This window comes from Artibeus jamaicensis, unplaced genomic scaffold (assembly GCF_021234435.1).
Source record: "Artibeus jamaicensis isolate MK-2021 breed Jamaican fruit bat unplaced genomic scaffold, CSHL_Jam_final contig_391, whole genome shotgun sequence".
Taxonomy (NCBI): Eukaryota; Metazoa; Chordata; class Mammalia; order Chiroptera; family Phyllostomidae; genus Artibeus; species Artibeus jamaicensis.
The window spans coordinates 8,642,572-8,660,775 of NW_026521814.1; positions in this window are offsets into that span (position 1 = coordinate 8,642,572).

An 18,204-nucleotide genomic window follows, 5' to 3' on the forward strand; every position below is an offset into this window, starting at 1 on the left:
TGTCCTAAATGGATCACCCCCCTTTCTCCCTCCAATTTACTCTCTAATGTGGTGCCAGTTTGTTTTCTAAGGCAAAGATCTATTTGTGTTATCTTCCTACTCAAAGGGTGGCTATTCAGAGTGGCTGAGAAAGAAAACCTAAGCTCACTGTCATGGCCTTCTAGGTCCCAAGTAGGATGTTCCCAGCCAGATGCTCACCCCCATCTTTGTTTCAATTGCGTTATCTAGTCTGCTCTCTTCCCCATATGAGCTGTGCATTTTACCAAAGGGCTTCCATTCACATTGTACTTTCCACATTTGGAATGAATGCTCCTTCCCTGCACTTCCTGTCAATATCCCTTTCATCCTTTAAGACCCCAGGGTCACCTCTCCTGAGGAACCTTTGTTCTCCTAGCTGGGACTGTGGACTTCATCTGAGCTGCTCCAGTGCTTACACTTTTCAGCATTGATGGTTATTCCCGCCCGTATCTATTCTTCTACTCGTTTCTAAATTCCATGAAAGTTAATATCTCACTCCAGGTATCTTTCCCCCCAAGCACTTGGTGGAATACCATTCATAGTAAATATTTACTGAGTTTGAATGAATCAATGAATGCAGTCCCACCTGGTTCCCTAAATATTTTGTACATGTAAGTTTAATATTATCCCAGAAGACACGTTTCTTGTGGAGTCATATACTATCCTTTGTTTGTTTTGCACTCTCCTAGTCCCCCTCCCAGTCCTAGGGTGTCCCTGAGCATGAAACGGTTGTGCTGTGGAACTGGTGGTGTATTTCTCAGAGGGGATGGCTGGGCACTGTCCATGCCTTCCCCTTATAGGGGAAAATGCATAGAAATGAGAATTATGGATTTAAGTCTGGGCAGCATGGCAAGGAGGATCAAGGGAAGGATTAGAATCCATATCTCCCCTGGCACTTATGCCCAGACTAAGAAGCAGACCATAACTGTTTGTCAAAATGGAAATTGACTTTTGAATCAAATAAATTAGCCAGATTTTCAAAAACAGGAGTGCCCAAAGGCTTGAACTTAAAAATGTTAAAGTTCTTTGCTTTTGCTGAGTTCTCAGACTCTAAAAGTCCCCCTTCTCTCGTGGAGCTTTCAAAGTTCAGGTTGATCAAAGTTTTGCTTTCAAAGTTCAGCTTTCAAAGTTTTGATTGATCAGGATGTCAATCAAAGAGCAGTCTTGTTCTCAGTGGTGGGAATCCACATGGAGAAACATCAGCTAGTTAGCGAGCACAGTATTATTCCAGTCCGATTCAAGGAGCCATTGCACATTTGCAGTTCTTTTGACAGCACTCATCCTGCTTGGAAGTCTCCTCCGATGGACTGTTTGTATTCCCACCACTTAGTACAGTGTCTGGCCTGTGTAGCTGGCATTTATTAAGTGCTCCCAGGCGCTGTACATGGATTATTTCATTTGCTCCCCACAATGATATTATTACCATTTGCAAATGAGGAAACTAAAGCCCAGAGAACTGAATTATCTTGCATGCCATCACATATCTATAAACTTTATGTATTACTGCCCCAATACTAGGCATCAAACCTTTTTTAAAATGAATGTGTCATGTGTCGTGTGCTATGCTTGGCAGAATGATGGGTTTGGCAATAAAATATATTGTTATTTACATAAATCAACAGATTTAAATATTTAAGATCCATAATAATTTAAATATGCAACATAATTATGCATTATGTTGTATGAATCTATATTATATTAATAATTAACATAAAGATAAAATCTTTATCTTATCTTTAAAAATGGATTTGTCGATATCTAGATTATTTTGCCCTGACTCACCCATATTTTCTATAAGCATTTCCATCTGGGTTCCGCCATCACTTCCCTCTTTGGTTATTCCTTATCTTTCTGGGCCGATTCAAGCACGTATTTCCTTCATTTCCATCTGAAGTAAAGTGCTCTAAAGGAAGCCGAGGCCTGTGTCCAGTTTGCTAAGTGTAGGGCTGACCAGGGGCTGACTTCACCCCCTCACAGAGGCTTAGGAGGCAGTGGCTTGGCTGCTGCAGGTGCGATTCAGCAGCACCTGCAGCTGCAGCAGCAAGTACCCAGATCCTAGGGAAACGGCAGCACTGTAGCCAGAAAGACGGAGCCATCCCAGAATTCCCATCTTCTCAGGGATCATGCCTTCCACCACTCTGAACCAGAGGGTGGGATTTGAACACAGATTAACAATCCAATAAACTAGTTGTCGGGACTGTTTGATGAAGTAATGTTTCACTTTTTTCTCACATGGCTAGAGTGGCCTAGAGAAATACCTGTTTAATTACAAAGTGCTTTTTCCACCCAAGGAAGAAAGAAACAGAAAACGGAAAGTGAGAGGATGAGACCTGGGGCTACCAGCTATGGTCCGTAAGCCTGCCTTCGTCCTTGGACGGGAAAGCTGGGTCTGACTTGGCTTTGGCACGGTCACTGGAGGGCGTGCTCATCCCCAGTCTTCACATTTGAAAGCACAGTTTACTCGGAAGTCAATAACAATAATTAAACTGCACCCCCTCCACAGGCTTCTCCTCGGAAGAAGCTTCTCCACAGCTTCTGTGTCCCCTGAACCCCATCTTGGCCTCTTCCTTGGCTCTGGCCTGATTACTCTTGGCCCTCTACTTGCTTTACTTCCTTGCTTGGCATTTTTACTCCTTCCTCCTCCCAGACGGATTCTGCTGTGGGATACACCACCATCTGTGATGTATTCTTTTTTCTCTCAGCCCCTTCCAGCCGTGGTCCCCAGCTCGTCCCCAGACAAGCAGTGTTTGAGGACCTAGCATTTTTGTTACCACATCACCTTCCCTAAGAAAACAACAAATTAGTCTGGGCTTTGCTAATTATTTGCTGTTGGTCACAAGATCAGAGTCATAACAGTAAAGTAAAGAGGTGCTTGTGTTCACTGGTGTCACACAGGGTTGCCTATCTCAGCTCTCTCTGCCTTAGTGTGGCCTCTAGTCCCGGGCCCATTTCTGCATGGAGACCTCTCCAGCTACCAGCCATGGCGCTCATTAACTCTTAAGGGAGATTCTGTCCTTTCTGCTCTTAGATGTTACCTTCTGGCTTCAAACCATCCTATACTTTTTCTCTGGCCCCCTTCTTCACCTTCTTCACCTTCTTTGAGGCTTCTCTGGGTGAGAAAGATGGTTCTTCTCAGGCTTCAGGAAATGCCATGTTCTTCCCTTTTCCTTTCTTTCCTGGGTTTACCTGAGCGCACTCTGGACCTTCAGTGCTGATGGATTAGTGTGAGGCAAGGGGCTGACTTGCTGATTTTTCTAACCCTGCATCTGTGTTCGCTCAGCATCTCTGGCAAGTTGGCAGCAGCTCCGTTGTCCTGAAGTCTCTGACTTTGCCGCGCAGAATCTCCTCCCACTGCCCACTTCAAAAGAGACGGAGCTTCCTGTTCTGCAACCTTCTGTCCTACTTTTTCAGGGCTTTTCTCCATGTTTCTCTCTCATCAGTAACTGTTGACCTCTGTTGCTGAGTAAACTCACTCCTGGTTCTTACTTCTATTTCAGGTTAGGACCCCAACTTCCCCACCCCACCTGTGAAATTTGCATGCAACTTCATTTCTCACCAGTGAGACTTTAAAACACCACCATATGCAATAACTGTAAATTTAATGAAAACTGAATGCAGTTCAATATTCCACCAAACAGGGAGGTGGTGTTTTGTTAAAATAACACAAGCAATGTCAAGTTTCTTAGCTTGTCCTCTTTTGAGGGATTAGTCATTTTGGGAAAACGCCTGTGTTTGTCAGTTCTGTCTTCCAAATGGAAATTTCCTCCCGAGACAGGTCACCCTGGGCTCCAATATTTGACCTATACTAGTGTCCCCTCTGGAGGATTTCTGCTCTTGGTGCAGAGGTCCCTTTGTCACTCAGGCTCCTGTCCGACGGTGATAGGGACTGCAGAGCGGCACGTGACATCACGCGGCAGGGAAACGTTTGCTCACATCCAAACGTTTAGATGTTCTGTACCAATGTAAACACTTCACAATCTGAGCAGCAAACCCACAGGAAAACAACAGAAAGTACAAAAGACTTATTTAAAAAGGAATGAGAAGAGACATAAATCTCAAGTTTTCATGTGGTTCTGCCCCAGCGTGTGGAATGAGATTGCTCACCCTCCTGCTTTTCTCACCAAGATCAATAGTATTTTCAGGTTTTGACTTTTCAACTGCTTTTTATCCAGTGTGTTTTATTCATTGGTAAACATCCATCTGTGACTCTTGATAAATAGCTCCCCCTTGCAGGCATTTGAGTTTTGGGTTACAAAATGACAGTTTACGCACTGGGGCAGCTGTGTCTCCACAGTTGTTGTCAGGGAGCAGAAAGAGCAGGGGCAGCCCAGCTCCCGAGCCGAGAGCAGGAGCCCGACCTGTTCCTTGCTAAGAAATTGCCTCTTTCTTGACCTGTTTCTGCCCGAGCCCGGCTGAGCGCTGCAACAACCTGTGTTTCATGTGGTGACACTAATGAATTCTGAGAGTTAATCTTCAGTCAAGAAAGCATGATGGAAAGTACTAGAATTTTAAATTAGGTAATGAATGGATTAATTTTTTTAAGGCAAGAATTTGCTTCCTTTTTATTCAAGTGGGCTTTTCTGTTCAACTCAAACCACTCACCATAGCCTTGTAAATTCAGAGGAAACCCAGGCAATACATCTCTAGGTAGTTTAAAATTTTTTTCTTTTGTTTTGTCTCTTAGCACAGAGATAACCACATATAAATCCAGATTCTAAAAAAGAACTACTGATGATTTTGGAAGAAAGAAGTCTTCCCTAAATCCAGTCCTTATTTGATTTCTTTTTTCCAAAGTAAAAGACTCTGGGATGAACTGAGCTTGAGGAATGCATATCCCCTGTTTGAGACACTGTCCTGAAGAACCAGCAGCTTACAGGCGTCTTCAACATGCTGGTGACATTAGGGACTCTGAGTGTCCCCCTTCAGCCAGCTGAGACGAGGACCTGCCACCCATTCCAGAAGTCCAGTACTGACTTTTCACAACAGAGCTTCCAGAGATATCATTTGCAGGGCCCTGGTTCCACTGACACAGGGAAGGGTCTGCGATCAGTAAGTTTGGAAAGATGAATTTAAACTAAATGTAGCTGTTTTTTTACCCCTGTACTTCTAAGAAAAGTAAACATGCTCACGTGCATTATAAAATTCCAGACTTAACCTGGGTGAAAGAATCACTAATGTTCCCCATGCCTTTTTGACCAGAATACTGGTTTTCTTTTCAATGGCATGTCTTACATGTCTAATGTTTCACCCAACTCACCTTCACAGACTGGCCCCCATGTCCCACACAGAAATCAAGAATAGTAGGGGAAATATAGAATCTAAAGGACTTGAGACACGTGGTCATAAACTAAAGGGGGGGATGGTAGGGGAGGCGGTGTGCAGGGTGGAGGGGAATGAAGGGGGGAAATAGAACTGTAATGGCATAATCAATAAAATATAAAAAAAAGAAATCAACATTTTATACATTCTCTTGTAAAACTTCTCAGCCTCCAGCTGGGGGAGATATTCTGCCTGCGTCTGGGGTTTGTCATTTCTGGTTTACTAAGCAATCCTGAAATGAATGAGCATATTCTAACTTTCTTAGTTTTCACTACCTGTAATCCAAATCAGGTTAGAGGATCCTGTCCTGCTTTTTAAAAGGACGCAGAGGCTGTCAGGAGTTCTTAAAGATCCCGGCAGTCAAGTCTACCTTAATCCACTAAATCCCTGCCTGGAAGAAGAGTAAGGCAAATGACAGACTGCCAGACCTAGCAGTTTGAGTTTGGGGCACCAAATTCCAAAGTCTTAAGCAGTAAAGAATATTCCATAGTTAGAGTTGGTAAAGGGACTAAAATTCGTGGACATTTAAAGGATGCAGCTTAGGAAGTGAAGGTGAATGTCGTGGTGACCTCCTGAGTTCCTGGCCACACAGCTTGCAGAGGTCAGGCCTCTTGCACTGCTGATCCAGTTTGCCAGCCTTGAAACGCCTCTCCCTCTTCTCCACCAACCCAGTTCAGTTTCGTTCCCAAACTTCCCCCAAACCTAGTTCTGTTCTCACCTGCTTCACCAAATCTTCCCTGACTAGACTCTCCCCGCCCCCCACAGTATTGTTCTGCCTGGTACATCAGTGCCATTTCAAACAGCATGTTGCCGAGCGGGAAGGAATATCCCAAGGGATACAGGAAACTGGCCTCCTCACTGTCGGGACCTGACCTGAGCTTCCTCACCTCATGAAATAGGGGTTGAAATGGAAAGTCTCTGTCTCTTTGCTCCAAAGCCCTGTGCTTTTGGGTGATTATTTTTTATCCTGAATGCAAGGTGGACAAAAGTAGCTTTACAGCTATTTGTATGAAAAATAACACCATGATTAATAAATAATAATACAAGAATAAACTCTGTGTTCCATGGACTCATAAACCTACTTTTGTACCACCTTCTACATAAGCAAACACTGGCTTCTGCCATTTCTTATGTTTTTCTTGTCCTTCCACCTGTATAATTAGATTGTAGATACTTGAGGAAAAGAATCCTGATGTTTTATGAATGAATTTATTTTGGCTAATTCTGCCTGTGGAATAAGTGTTTGCTGAACAAATGAGATGATATGATTCCAATGACCTGTAATTTAGTAATGCATGATGTTCAGCCCTGTCAGCTCCTAAAGTAGAACTTTCCTTTACTTACCATTAAAATAATTGTTCCATTTCAGTCTGGCTCTTGGCTCCCCACAAGAAAAAAGTATGCAAGAGAGTTTCAGAATAAGGCTGTACCCTCAAGGTCTTGGTGCCCTTCTCCTGAAAATCCTCCACTGCGTCCGTCCGGTGTGTCACAGCTCTGCTTAGCATTCTTCCCACACACACGCAGTCTCGGCTTTGCTGAGCCAGTGGTGTGACGTTCAGCCCACTCGGGTCTTACTGAGAGAATGAGCAAATCCTCTCGATTGTTGCTTCCAGAAGGTAATATGCCTGCCTTCACTTTTTGGCTCTTCAAGAGACAACAGATTCACTTATTAGTTAATTCTGATTATCTTACTTCATTATTTAGCTCTCTTTTCTCTTACTTCCTCTGTGATTTAGAGAGAGATCTTCTCCAAAATACCAAATGATCTTATTGGCAAATCACCTTATGTGCAGATTTATTCCCCCACTAGATGCTAAACTCATGAAACAAGATATAACACCTTTAATTGCACCCCCAGACTCCAGGGGAGACCTGTTTTTATAAGGCGGGAGTGTGAGTTTCCTGGTCTCTCTCAAACCCTACCTAAGGAGATTTAATTACTGAAGTGCCAGAAGGACCATGTTTTCAGGCCTCACCTGGAGCACTGTCCCAAGGCACCTAACCTGAGAAGGAAGCAGAAGCAGCTCCAGCCTACTTTCCCATTCACATGCTATGAATTTTCTATTAATTGTTAGACTTCCCACCTTCAGCTTCAGCCCCGCCCCCCGAGTTTACTCACGGGAAGCATAAGCACTACTGGTCAACAGGCGGTTACGGGTTCCCCTGGTGCTCTTGCTCTTTCTTCCCTTTTCTTTATTTTAAATAATTTTTTATTTTTTATTTTATTGATTATGCCATTACAGTTGTTCTATTCCCCCCCTTCATTCCCCTCCACCCTGCACACCCCTCCCCGACCATTTCCCCCCTTTAGTTTATGAACACGTGTCTCAAATTTTTTAGATTCTACATTTCCCCTACTATTCTTACCCTCCCCCCTATCTATTTTCTACCTACTACTGTCTGTGCTACTTATTTTCTGTACCTTCCCCCCCTTCTCCTCCTCCCACTCCCCTGTTGCTAATCCTCTACGTGATCTTCATTTCTATGGTTCTACTCCTAATCTAGCTGTCCTCTTAGTTTACTTTTGTTTTAGGTGTGGTTCTTAATAACTGTGAGTTTGCTGTCCTTTCACTGTTCATATTTTTAATCTTCTTTTTCTTAGATAAGTCCCTTTAACATTTCATATAATAAGGGCTTGGTGATGATGAACTCCTTGAATTTGACCTTATCTGAGAAGCACTTTATCTGTCCTTCCATTCTAAGTGAAAGCCTTGCTGGATAGAGCAATATTGGATGTAGGTCTTTGGATTTTATGACTTGGGGAAGTTCTCTTTTATTATTTGTTCAAATAAGTTTTCCACTTTCTGTTTCTCTTCCCCTTCTGGTACCCCTATAATTCGGATGTTGGAATGTTTAAAGATGTCCTGGAGGTTCCTAAGCCTCTCCTCATTTTTTTGAATTCTTGTTTCTTCATATTTTTCTGTTTGGTCACTTTTTTCTTCCTTCTGGTCCACTCCCTTGATTTGAGTCCCAGTTTCCTTTCCATCACTATTGGTTTCCTGTGCATTTCCCTTTATTTGAATTAGTTTAGCCTTTATGTGTTCCTCTAATTTGTGACTAAAATCAACCAGTTCTGTGAGCATCCTGATCACCAGTGTTTTGAACTGTGCCTCTGATAGGTTGGTTATTTCTTGGTCACTTAGAGTTATCAACTCTGGGGCTTTGAGCTGTTCTTCTTGAGCCATGTTTTGGTCTGTTTGACCCTGTTACGCATGAGGAGCAGAGCCTCAGATGTTCACCAGGGCGGGGCCGCCCGGGTCGCTGTTTTGTGACGCTGTACGTGTGGGCGGGGTCAAAGGGGGCAGTAGCGGTCCCCTCTGCTGCTTCCCGCCGCTAGGGCCTGCGTGGTCTGTCTCACTGCTCCCTCCTTTGCTGGTTTACCTGCGCTCGACTGTTTGACCGAGGTCAGCCTGCCGCCTTGTGTGCTCACTGGGTCTGCCCATTGCTACCCCATACCTGGGATCTGCCCAGGGCTGCCTGCATGCCTTGGTCGGGGGATCTTTTCTGCCCAACCCTGCTCCGCTGTTAGCTCTGCCCCTCTTACGGGTGTGGCTGAACAGTTCGTTGTCGTGGGACTTCTGTATAGTTCAATTTTCTGTGGTTTGGCTGTGTTTTTGTTGCTAAAACTTTGTTGTTTTTAAACTTGGTTGTGCAAGAAGGCATAATGTTTCCACCTACGCCTCCATTTTGGCGGAAGTCTTTCTCCCCTTTTCAACAGCATTGATGGGCAGTCAGATGAAACAGACAAAGCAATGAGAAAGAAAGAAAAATATGGAGGGAAACGTTAGGTGGAGAAACCTATTAAGAAATCTCCTTGTGCCTGGAGGTATACATGTATATATGGAATATGTCTGTTTAGTGATTGGAGCCAGATATAATGTGACCCACTGGCTTAGCTGTAAGACTCAGGGTTCCTAGACTCCTGTCTGACTCCCTCTGAGGCTCTGGGGGGGCAGGCGTGCAAAGCCACCAAGTCCATCTGCAGCGGGAACTCTCAGAGAACACATACTGTTTCTATTTCAGGAGATTTTGTGCACTATTCCTCAAGCCAGGAGACAGGGCCGTTCACCTGTATTACCTGACCACAGGACTACCAAGAGGCGCCTTTTTTCCGGGTGCTCAGAGGAACATTAGCAGTTCTTTTCCTTTCACAGTCGCATATGCACACACAGAGGAGCGAACATGGGGTGCAGGGGGCTTGCTGGGGTGCAGACGTGAACATGGTATTTTTTCAAGCATGTGCACTGATTTTGTATTTTTGGTAGGAAACATAATGGATCATACAAAAGGCCCTGAACCTATTAAAGTCAAATGATTGGTGTGTTTCCATGGCTAGGCAGAGGTGGTATTTATGGTTGTGCAGGCAGCAGAACGGAGATGATCGAGGTTCTTTGGGCTTTTCTAACTGAAGGCTCCTGTTCCAATTGACAGAAACTCCCCGAATCAATTCTAAAATGGGTGACTGGGAAAGTTACTGAAAATCTTTTCCACTAGTGTTGGTGAGGGATGTGAAAGAGGTTTGAAGTGTAAACCGCAAAGGTTAAAGCCCTTTGTCAATCCAACAGCTGAGGATTGTTTTGGGAACTCTGCTTAAATGTTTTGGGGAAAATGCTCAAGATGAGACAACTTTTATACCATTTGTCAGTGCATTTCATTTTTAAAATAATATGTTGTGTTTTACTTGTTGCCGGCACGACTCTGTGGGGAAAACTGGAAATGTTTGTTGCAGTGAGTGGGCAGAATGGCATCTAGTCTTTATCCTCAGCCCCTCATTGTGAGCTAAAGACTGATAGCCAGACAGGGCAGCTGCAGAAATTTCTTTCTCTCGTCAAGGGCAGCTAGCTGCTCAGAATGGAAATGTGATGGTAATTGGAGGGGTATTTATCAGATTCCATTTCAGTAGAAATTTCCTTGTGTCTAAATCATCTTTAATAACATACAGAGCATATAGCAAAATGTACTAAATCATTGTTTTCTTTGAAAAGGATAGTGAATCTGAAACAGAAAGCAGTTACACTGGTGCAGTTTTAACCAATTAACTGCAGAGGAGTTTAAATACAACCGAGTTTTTGCCATTTTGAATAGACTTTTTGTTCTCTGTTTGCATAATGTCATTCTAATTTATCTGAATTATATTGTAGTCACTTCCTGTTCTGAGGCTTTTCTGCTTCTGAAGGAGACGTTAGAAATCAAGGTGTTGAGCCTTCTCAGCGAAGGTTTTTTTATGATCAGTTTCTTCCCTTGCAAACTCCTCAATTCACTTTTCCCACCACCAAATAGCGGACATTTCATGTTAGGATTTCCCTTTGGTGATAGTATGTTATATGCTTCTAAAATAAATCATATAAACTAATCCACCTATCTCCATTGTAAACATTTTTCTCACATGGAAATTCAGGCAGATAATTTAGTCTTCCCGGTCTATGTTTTCAGTGTCTTGTGTACTTCAGATCAGTCAATTGTGTTTTCACTGTGTACTTAAAAATAGATTTCTGGTGTTTTAATTAATTCAGCCAATAGAGAATTATTTTTTTCTATGTTCTGGTGCACATGAATAAAGAAAGAGCTTTGTTAGGTTAGTGATCAGGTTTTACAAATGAGCCTCTTCTCCGCTTGCCCTCATGCACAGGGGAGCCAGGTGTCTAAGATTGTATTTTGGATTGTTTGTTGATCTTTGCAAACAGGTGTCTTATTAAGGATTTTGAAAAGCGGCCTTCCGTCACGCATCTCCTGAGCCACCCATTTATTCAAGGAGTCCACGGGAAGGTTGTGTTTCTGCAAAAACAGCTGGCCAAGGTCCTCCAAGACCAGAAGCATCTAAACCCTGTTGTTAAGAGCAGGTATGGTACTTGGTGTCGTCCGGGTTCCTTTCTCTGGTTATTAATAAAAACAGCATGCCATGTATTTTGATTTGCTTAGCATAATTACTGGTAATTATCACATCCCTGCATTTCTGAGAGTTTCATTTATATGGAATTAAGTTCTTCATGTCCAGTGAATGAGAGCGTTAGAGCTTCAGAAATAAGCTGCCCGTTTGTGCTCTTCTGGCTAATTTCTTTCAACTGTAGCTGAAACCTCACTCTGTCTTCATGTTCTAGTTAAGAACCAACACATATATTTAAACTTCATGTAAATGTAGGTTTTTAAAGACCAATAAAGGTAACTGTGTGAAAGCAGTCACAGCTGAGGTGGTCTGAGAAATCTTTACTTGCCCATTGCAGACTGGAGGGCAGAAATGTAAGCTGCTTTGTGATTTTTGGAAAGATTGAAAGTTAAATGCTGAAGCCCTTTTCTCTAGTGTACTCTGAGACTGTTTTCTTTAGTTAAAAATTTCTCAGAGGCAAGTTAGTATTTTAACAATGATTTCCCCTCCAGGCATTTCCTATGCTCTCTAAAACAACAGTGATTCTCACTCCTTTCTTTTTAAACATTTAAAAAGAAATGTTTATTTTCAAGGGCAGTTGCATAAAGCAGTATTCTCTGGTAGTATCTAAGAACTAGATCTTTGGTTTCTGTCCAGAGGGTGGCAGAATTTCTCTTTTAAGAAAAAATTAAATGCAAATAAAGCTGCTTCCCCAGCTCAGCAATTATTTGGTTTTATAAAACTGGCTGGGGTGCAGATAAGCTCTAATCCATTATTATTAAAAGGACATTCAAAAGATTGGAGGGGAAGAAAATAAAATATCACAAGTCACAAGTTCTGGAAATATCCACGTATTCTGCAGAAAATTGTTTACAAATCAGAAAGCATCAGAACCCATGGAGCCAGAGGCATAGTTTCAAGGTGACTACATCTCGCTGATCCACCTCCCCAAGCAGGCTCTCTTTGGATAGCTCAAAACAAAATTTTTCCTACTCTTTTCCTCTTTCCACAGCCATTTCTGTTTCTATGGCTTGCCTACGAGGTAGAGAAACACTCAGAAATTCTTGTGACTTGATGCCTTTTTGAAGCTGTAGAATTTGTGTTTGAGCCCAGAGGAACTGAAACCCCTTTTCTCCCCCTGCTTTTGTTCCTGTACCACAGCAACTGCCTCTCAGCCACCCCCCTATAGACACACACACAACAGCAGCGCTGAACATTAAAATGAAATAAAATAAAATGTAAACCAAGGGAAAAAACGAACAGCATTTAAATGCCCTAAGTAGAATCAGGTGCCTGTCTCCTTGTCTCTGTGTTCTGAAATTTGCTGCCGAGCACTTTCTGAGGCTCAGTTTGCCAAGTTATTCTGCTACTCACTTTTGCCTGACTTTGCCTGTCCAGATGTACGATCTCTGTTTAAAGGCTTCTCACCTTCTACCATAGAAAATCTGTCTCCAGGCTCTCTCACCTCTCTCTAATTTCTCTTTATCTTTGTTAACTCCTTTGATGTTGTCAAAAGCCTCATATGGTGGCAAAGGCTTTTCACAGGGTCTTTGTAATCTTCAGTTTCACTCAGAAGTTTGTGTTTCTTTGAAAGTGACTTTTAAAAAATACAGTCTCACAAAGAAGTATCAAAACCTTGAACAACCACTTCCTTAGGAGGTAGGAAAATTAGTTCTAGAGGAAACACAATGTATGTATGTACTTGAAACAACTCGCCCCCCCCACCTTACATTATTCCTTTAGCAACTGGCCAGGAGTTGGCTGCATACATGTTTTTTAAGTCCACTCAAAGAAATTCTCACATATCACTTGATGCTGGTAATTTAACATATTTAAAGTTGTGAGTTTCTAAATTGAGATGGAAAAAAAGCCAGAAAAATTGAGGCGACTGAGGTAAATACCCAACTTACCATTTTCCTGCACAAATGGTTACACAGTCGACCGCACAACGCAGTAGCTAAAACCACTGTTTCTGCTGGTTTTGAATGCCAGCTCAGCCACTTATGGACAAATTATTAAAATGTTTCTGTCTTGAAGTTTCTTCATCTATAAAATGGGGCTTATTTTGACGGTTGAGTCAATACGTAAAAAATACTTTAGAATAGGGTTGATGACAGATTAACCCTCTGAGTTAGCAGTAGTGGTGGAGGTAGTATACATGGTCTATTTAACTCAGTCCTCCATTTCTTTTGTCCTTAATCTGTGCAAATTCACCTCTATTTGCTTACCAAAAAACACCATGAAAATAAACAGGACTGGGGTTCTAAATGTTAAAAGTAAAAATTTCTGTCTCATTTAAAATCTAATTTATGCATTTTTTCACTCAGGAGACATTTATATGTGTGTATGTGCCAGGCCCTTTGCTGAACAGAGGAACTACAAGGGCAAGTCAGATACAGTTCCTGATAAAGTGCTAATAGGCCAGTGTGTGGAACAGATAAGAATCATAAGAGAACAGCTTAGCATGAAAAGTGCCTGGATAGAGGGAGGTCTGGGGTGCCTTCCTGAGTACCTGTCAAGGGAAGCCCCCTGGAAGGGGTGGGAAGGTGATCTTTGAGCTGTCTGGAAGGTAGTTGGGGAAGGGGCTTGTTCCAGGGAGAGGGAGAATGAGCAAGAGCAAAGGGCAAAGGCACAGAGGCTGGAGACAGCTTAGAGGATTTGGTGACAAATTAGTTGGCACTGCTGGAACTTGGCATGGGATGTGGTGGGGGGTGGGGAAGATAAGGCAGGCAGCGGCCAGGTCACGATGGGCTAATGAGTTTGGGTCTGTTCCTAGGCATTTGGGAGCCCCTGAAGGGTTTCAAGCAAGAATGTGCTCCAGGAAGGGTGTTCTGGTTGCTGCGTGGAGAATGGAATGGAGCTGGGCATCGCCAGAGCCAGGGAGAGGAGTGAGAGCAGACCTTGGCCTTTACACATAACAGAAGATATTAAGATATTGGTATTGTCAGGACTTACCGGTGGGTGGAATGAGAGAGACTAGGGAAAGAAAGAAGTGCGACAGAGTCTGTCCAAACTGAGCTGCCCTCCTGCCTTGGTTCACACTGCAATCAAACAGAAATTGCAAAATACTAAGAGACAGAGACCAGTAAAAAGATTTTGCTTCCTCTTCATATTCCATCAAATGCAATGCCATGTACTTCCGGATAATACACAAAGCTTCCAGCTTTCTGCCCAAAGTAGGGTTCTTCAATGCTCCAAATCAGTGATATCCAATGTTTTGGTGTCTCTGGGCCACACTGAAAGAAGAGTTGTCTTGGGCCACGCAGTAAAGACACAAACACTGATCCTGGCTGGTGTAGCTCAGTGGATTGAGCGCGGGCCTGGGAACCAATTAACTATGGTTTGATTCCCAGTCAGGGCATATGCCTAGGTTGCAGGCCAGTTCCCAGTGGGGGACGCACAAGAGGCAACCATACATTGATCTTTCTCTCCTTCTCTCCTTCCCTTCCCCTCTAAAGATAAATAAATAAAATCTTTAAAAAAAAAAAGACACAAACACTAATGAAAACAAATAAATAAAAAATCTCATAATGTTTTAAGTAAATTTATGGTTTTCTTTTGGGTCACAATCATAGCCATCCTGGGCCACATACAGCCTGTGGGCTACGGGTTGGACACCCCTGTTCCAGACAGTCCTCAGCCTCCCAGCTTGAGACACTTCTTTAGTTTTGAGAACAAATGCAGAGAAATGAGAGCTACAGGTTACAGGAAAAATTGTCTTACTTTTCCTGTAAATGTAGAAAATGTTCTGTTCACTTCGGTACTTTCCCCAGGGGAGAGAGAAGTAGTTAGTTTAAGGAAGCTCTAGGGAGGGAAAAACTTGGACAGGTTAAGAAAAGAATCTTGTATAGAGGGACACAGTGAGGGGGGTGGAGAAAAGAAGGGGGGGTAGGAGAGAGAGAGAGAGAAAAAAGGTAATAGAAAAAGTAAGAGGTAAGGATTATCAAGAGCCTAAAGAGAAGACTGACTTTAGAAAGAATCTCTAGACTGGGAAAGACACAGAAAAGTTAGATGAAGATACTCAGAAATGTGAAGGGTGAGGGGTGGGGAGCAAGGGACCGAGGAAGTACTATAAGGAAACTCATGTTGAATGGCCTGTGAGGAAACCAAAGTCAGTCGGTCTCAGAGTTGGGAGTGGGCTATAGACTTCAGGAAAGTGATAAGTCTTTGAAATGGCCACTATGAGAAATAAAATAAAGGGTCCATTAAAAATGGAACAGTGATTGCTCAACAGAACAAAAAAACCCAGGTGGAACTTTAGTGAAGAGCATTCCGCTGCAGTAGAATTCATCAGTGTTTAAGATAATGCATGTGGAGCATTCAGGAGAGCATTTGACACTAGAATCTCTCCAAAAAATTACCATCACCACCACCAACTTTTCCATCTATCATCTCTAGCAATTTTTAGCCATAAGGAGTAGAAGAGAAGTCAAATACTGTGATTTTCTTCAGGATTGAGAGTGTCTTGGATGGACATGAAAAGTGAACGGGGGTAAGGGAATCAAAACGAGTGGGAGAGTGTCCTTGGGTCTTTGGGGGTATGAAGAAAGTGAAGCCAGAATAGCTTGTTGACCTTGAGTCTGGGTTAGGGCTGGGGTCAGGGTCAGTTACAGTGAAGACAGAGAGCATATTCAGTAAGAGAATGTTAAGAAAAGGGATTGCAGAACTGAAGTCTTAGGAACTTTTGAGATATGATTGGAAATAGTTATAGTTGTAGACAACTTTATGGAATAGAAATACTGTTTTTAAAGAGCTGACAAGCTGAGGAACCCTGAGATCAAAATGTGAGAAGAATTAACAAAGTTATGGGAAGCAATGGGAAGACCAAAGACTGATAGCAGTGGTGGGAGGGGTAGAGAGAAAGGAAAATGGGGTCAAGTGCTCGAGATGCTATACTCGTATTTTGCCATGTATAATGCATTCTTTTGGCCCAGATTTTTGAGGGAAAAATAAAGATGTGCATTATACATGGGTAATACTAATTTCGTATATATATAAATGTTTTTAAGTCTTTTATTTATGCTTCTGTGTTAAAAGTATAATTCTAGAAAACAGTAATGATATCCATATGCAAAATAATACCCTGAAATATGATCATCAGTTTTGTTTCCAGATATAAATAAATAAATAAATAATTGAATTAAAAAATTCAAGTGAAAAATTTTTTTTCCTGAAAGTTTGGGCCAAAAATGTGGTTGTGCATGATACACGGGAGTACATTATACATGGTAAAATACGGTAAGAGGGTGATATGGATTTTTCAATAGGGAGAGATGGGATAGGAAGAACAATGGAGGGGCCAAGACAGAGTGGGGTGGGATGTTGCCCCTTGCCACTAGCACCTCACAGTGAGTGGATGGAAGGCAAAGCTGGGGCAAGAGCGGGATGGGGAAGCGGTTCATTTCAGTTATGATGAGGAAATACGAGTGTTCAAGAATAAGGCTAAGAATCACCTGCTGTGCACAGAAGAGCAGAAGCACTTGCGGGTAAAGGAGGGTTCGAGTGGTGAGCCCCATCTCACCTCTCCTGGGTGTAAGCAGCCAGCCCTTCTGAGTGTGCCAGGGTTTTGGAAAGCAAGGCTGTGATCCAGTTCCAATTCATATGATAAGTATGAGGCGACATTGCACTGTTTAAGATCTGGTACCATTTGTTGATGCTGATGATAGTGTTTAAGTAAAACTGTTGGAATTTGCTTTTCCAGCAATTTATAATTTTGCCATAGCATATGTATTTGATTTGGGTACAAGAGAGAGGCTATGTATCCAAGGCTTACTCTCTCAAAGGAGGTTAAATAGCCCTAAAATTCTGTGAATAATTGGGGTTTTATTTTTAGTTAAACTGCCAGAGATGCTTTTAAGCAATTTGACCATTTCCTTTACATCAGCTCCCATTTCCTTGACCTTGAAAAGGACTTAACCAGTTTTGCAAATTCCTGAATTCATCGATATCATCTGGTATGTCTCGTCACCATTACAGTTCAGAGAAGCAGATGTGAAAATGTGCTTTTTTTTCTTTTTTAAAATCACTTCACAAGAGTTAGCGGGAGAAGAGCCAAACCACTGGAATGAGGGTGGAGGTGGGGAAGGTGCTGGGTTAGCTGCACTGCGCTCCCTCCTGCCTTCCAACCTCCCACCTCTACTCAACTGGACCTCTGAATGAAATTACTAGGGCCAACATGTCATTCCTCTGCAGGTGGCTTGGGACTAGCTGAAACCACAGATGTTAAATCCCTAAATGCCAAGGGTCTACTCTAAGTATTACTTGGTAGAAGAATTAAGTTGCTGATTGTTTTCTGTTCTGTTGAATGGATTTTGATTCTACCCTTGCAGTTTGCCTGAGGCTGATTAAAACAATGACCTCAGCTTTTCAGATTTCTTTTCAACCTGCAGCGGTGACCTTTTAAAACAGATTTCTCACTGTGTAGCTGCTGAGCTTTTCCCAGTAGGCCTTGCTCAAACACTTTGTCTTTTACTGGCAAACAGGAGTGTGTGTGTGTGTGCGTGTGTGTGTGTGTGTGTGTGTGTGTGTGTGTGTATGCACAAACATCCATACACACATCCCTCATGTTACATACACTGATGGATTCCTGGGCTCGTGTGTAAATGAGTAATGTCTGAATGAATACCAGTTGCTGAAGATGCTTGACACACAGGATGTTAAAGATCCTCCTGTCCTCCTAACAGACAAGAAATAAATCCACTCCCTAGTATAATTAGCATCTGCTATCTATGTGTGCCTGTATCTGCCTCTCTATAACTGAGTGAACACATATGTATATAATTTCTGTGAGTGTCATTGATTCTTACTGCCTAGAAAAGGTGGCTATATAAAATACTGCCTAAAATGATTGGGAAGATGTTGATTTATTAGAATTCTGGCCCAAAACATGCTTATATGAAAAGACAGGGAGATACACTACTGATTTCCATTCAAATAATTCTTCTATTCTGCTTCTCTATCACCTACTTTTCAGATCTAGTTCTTACTCTTCACCTGTTTTCTTG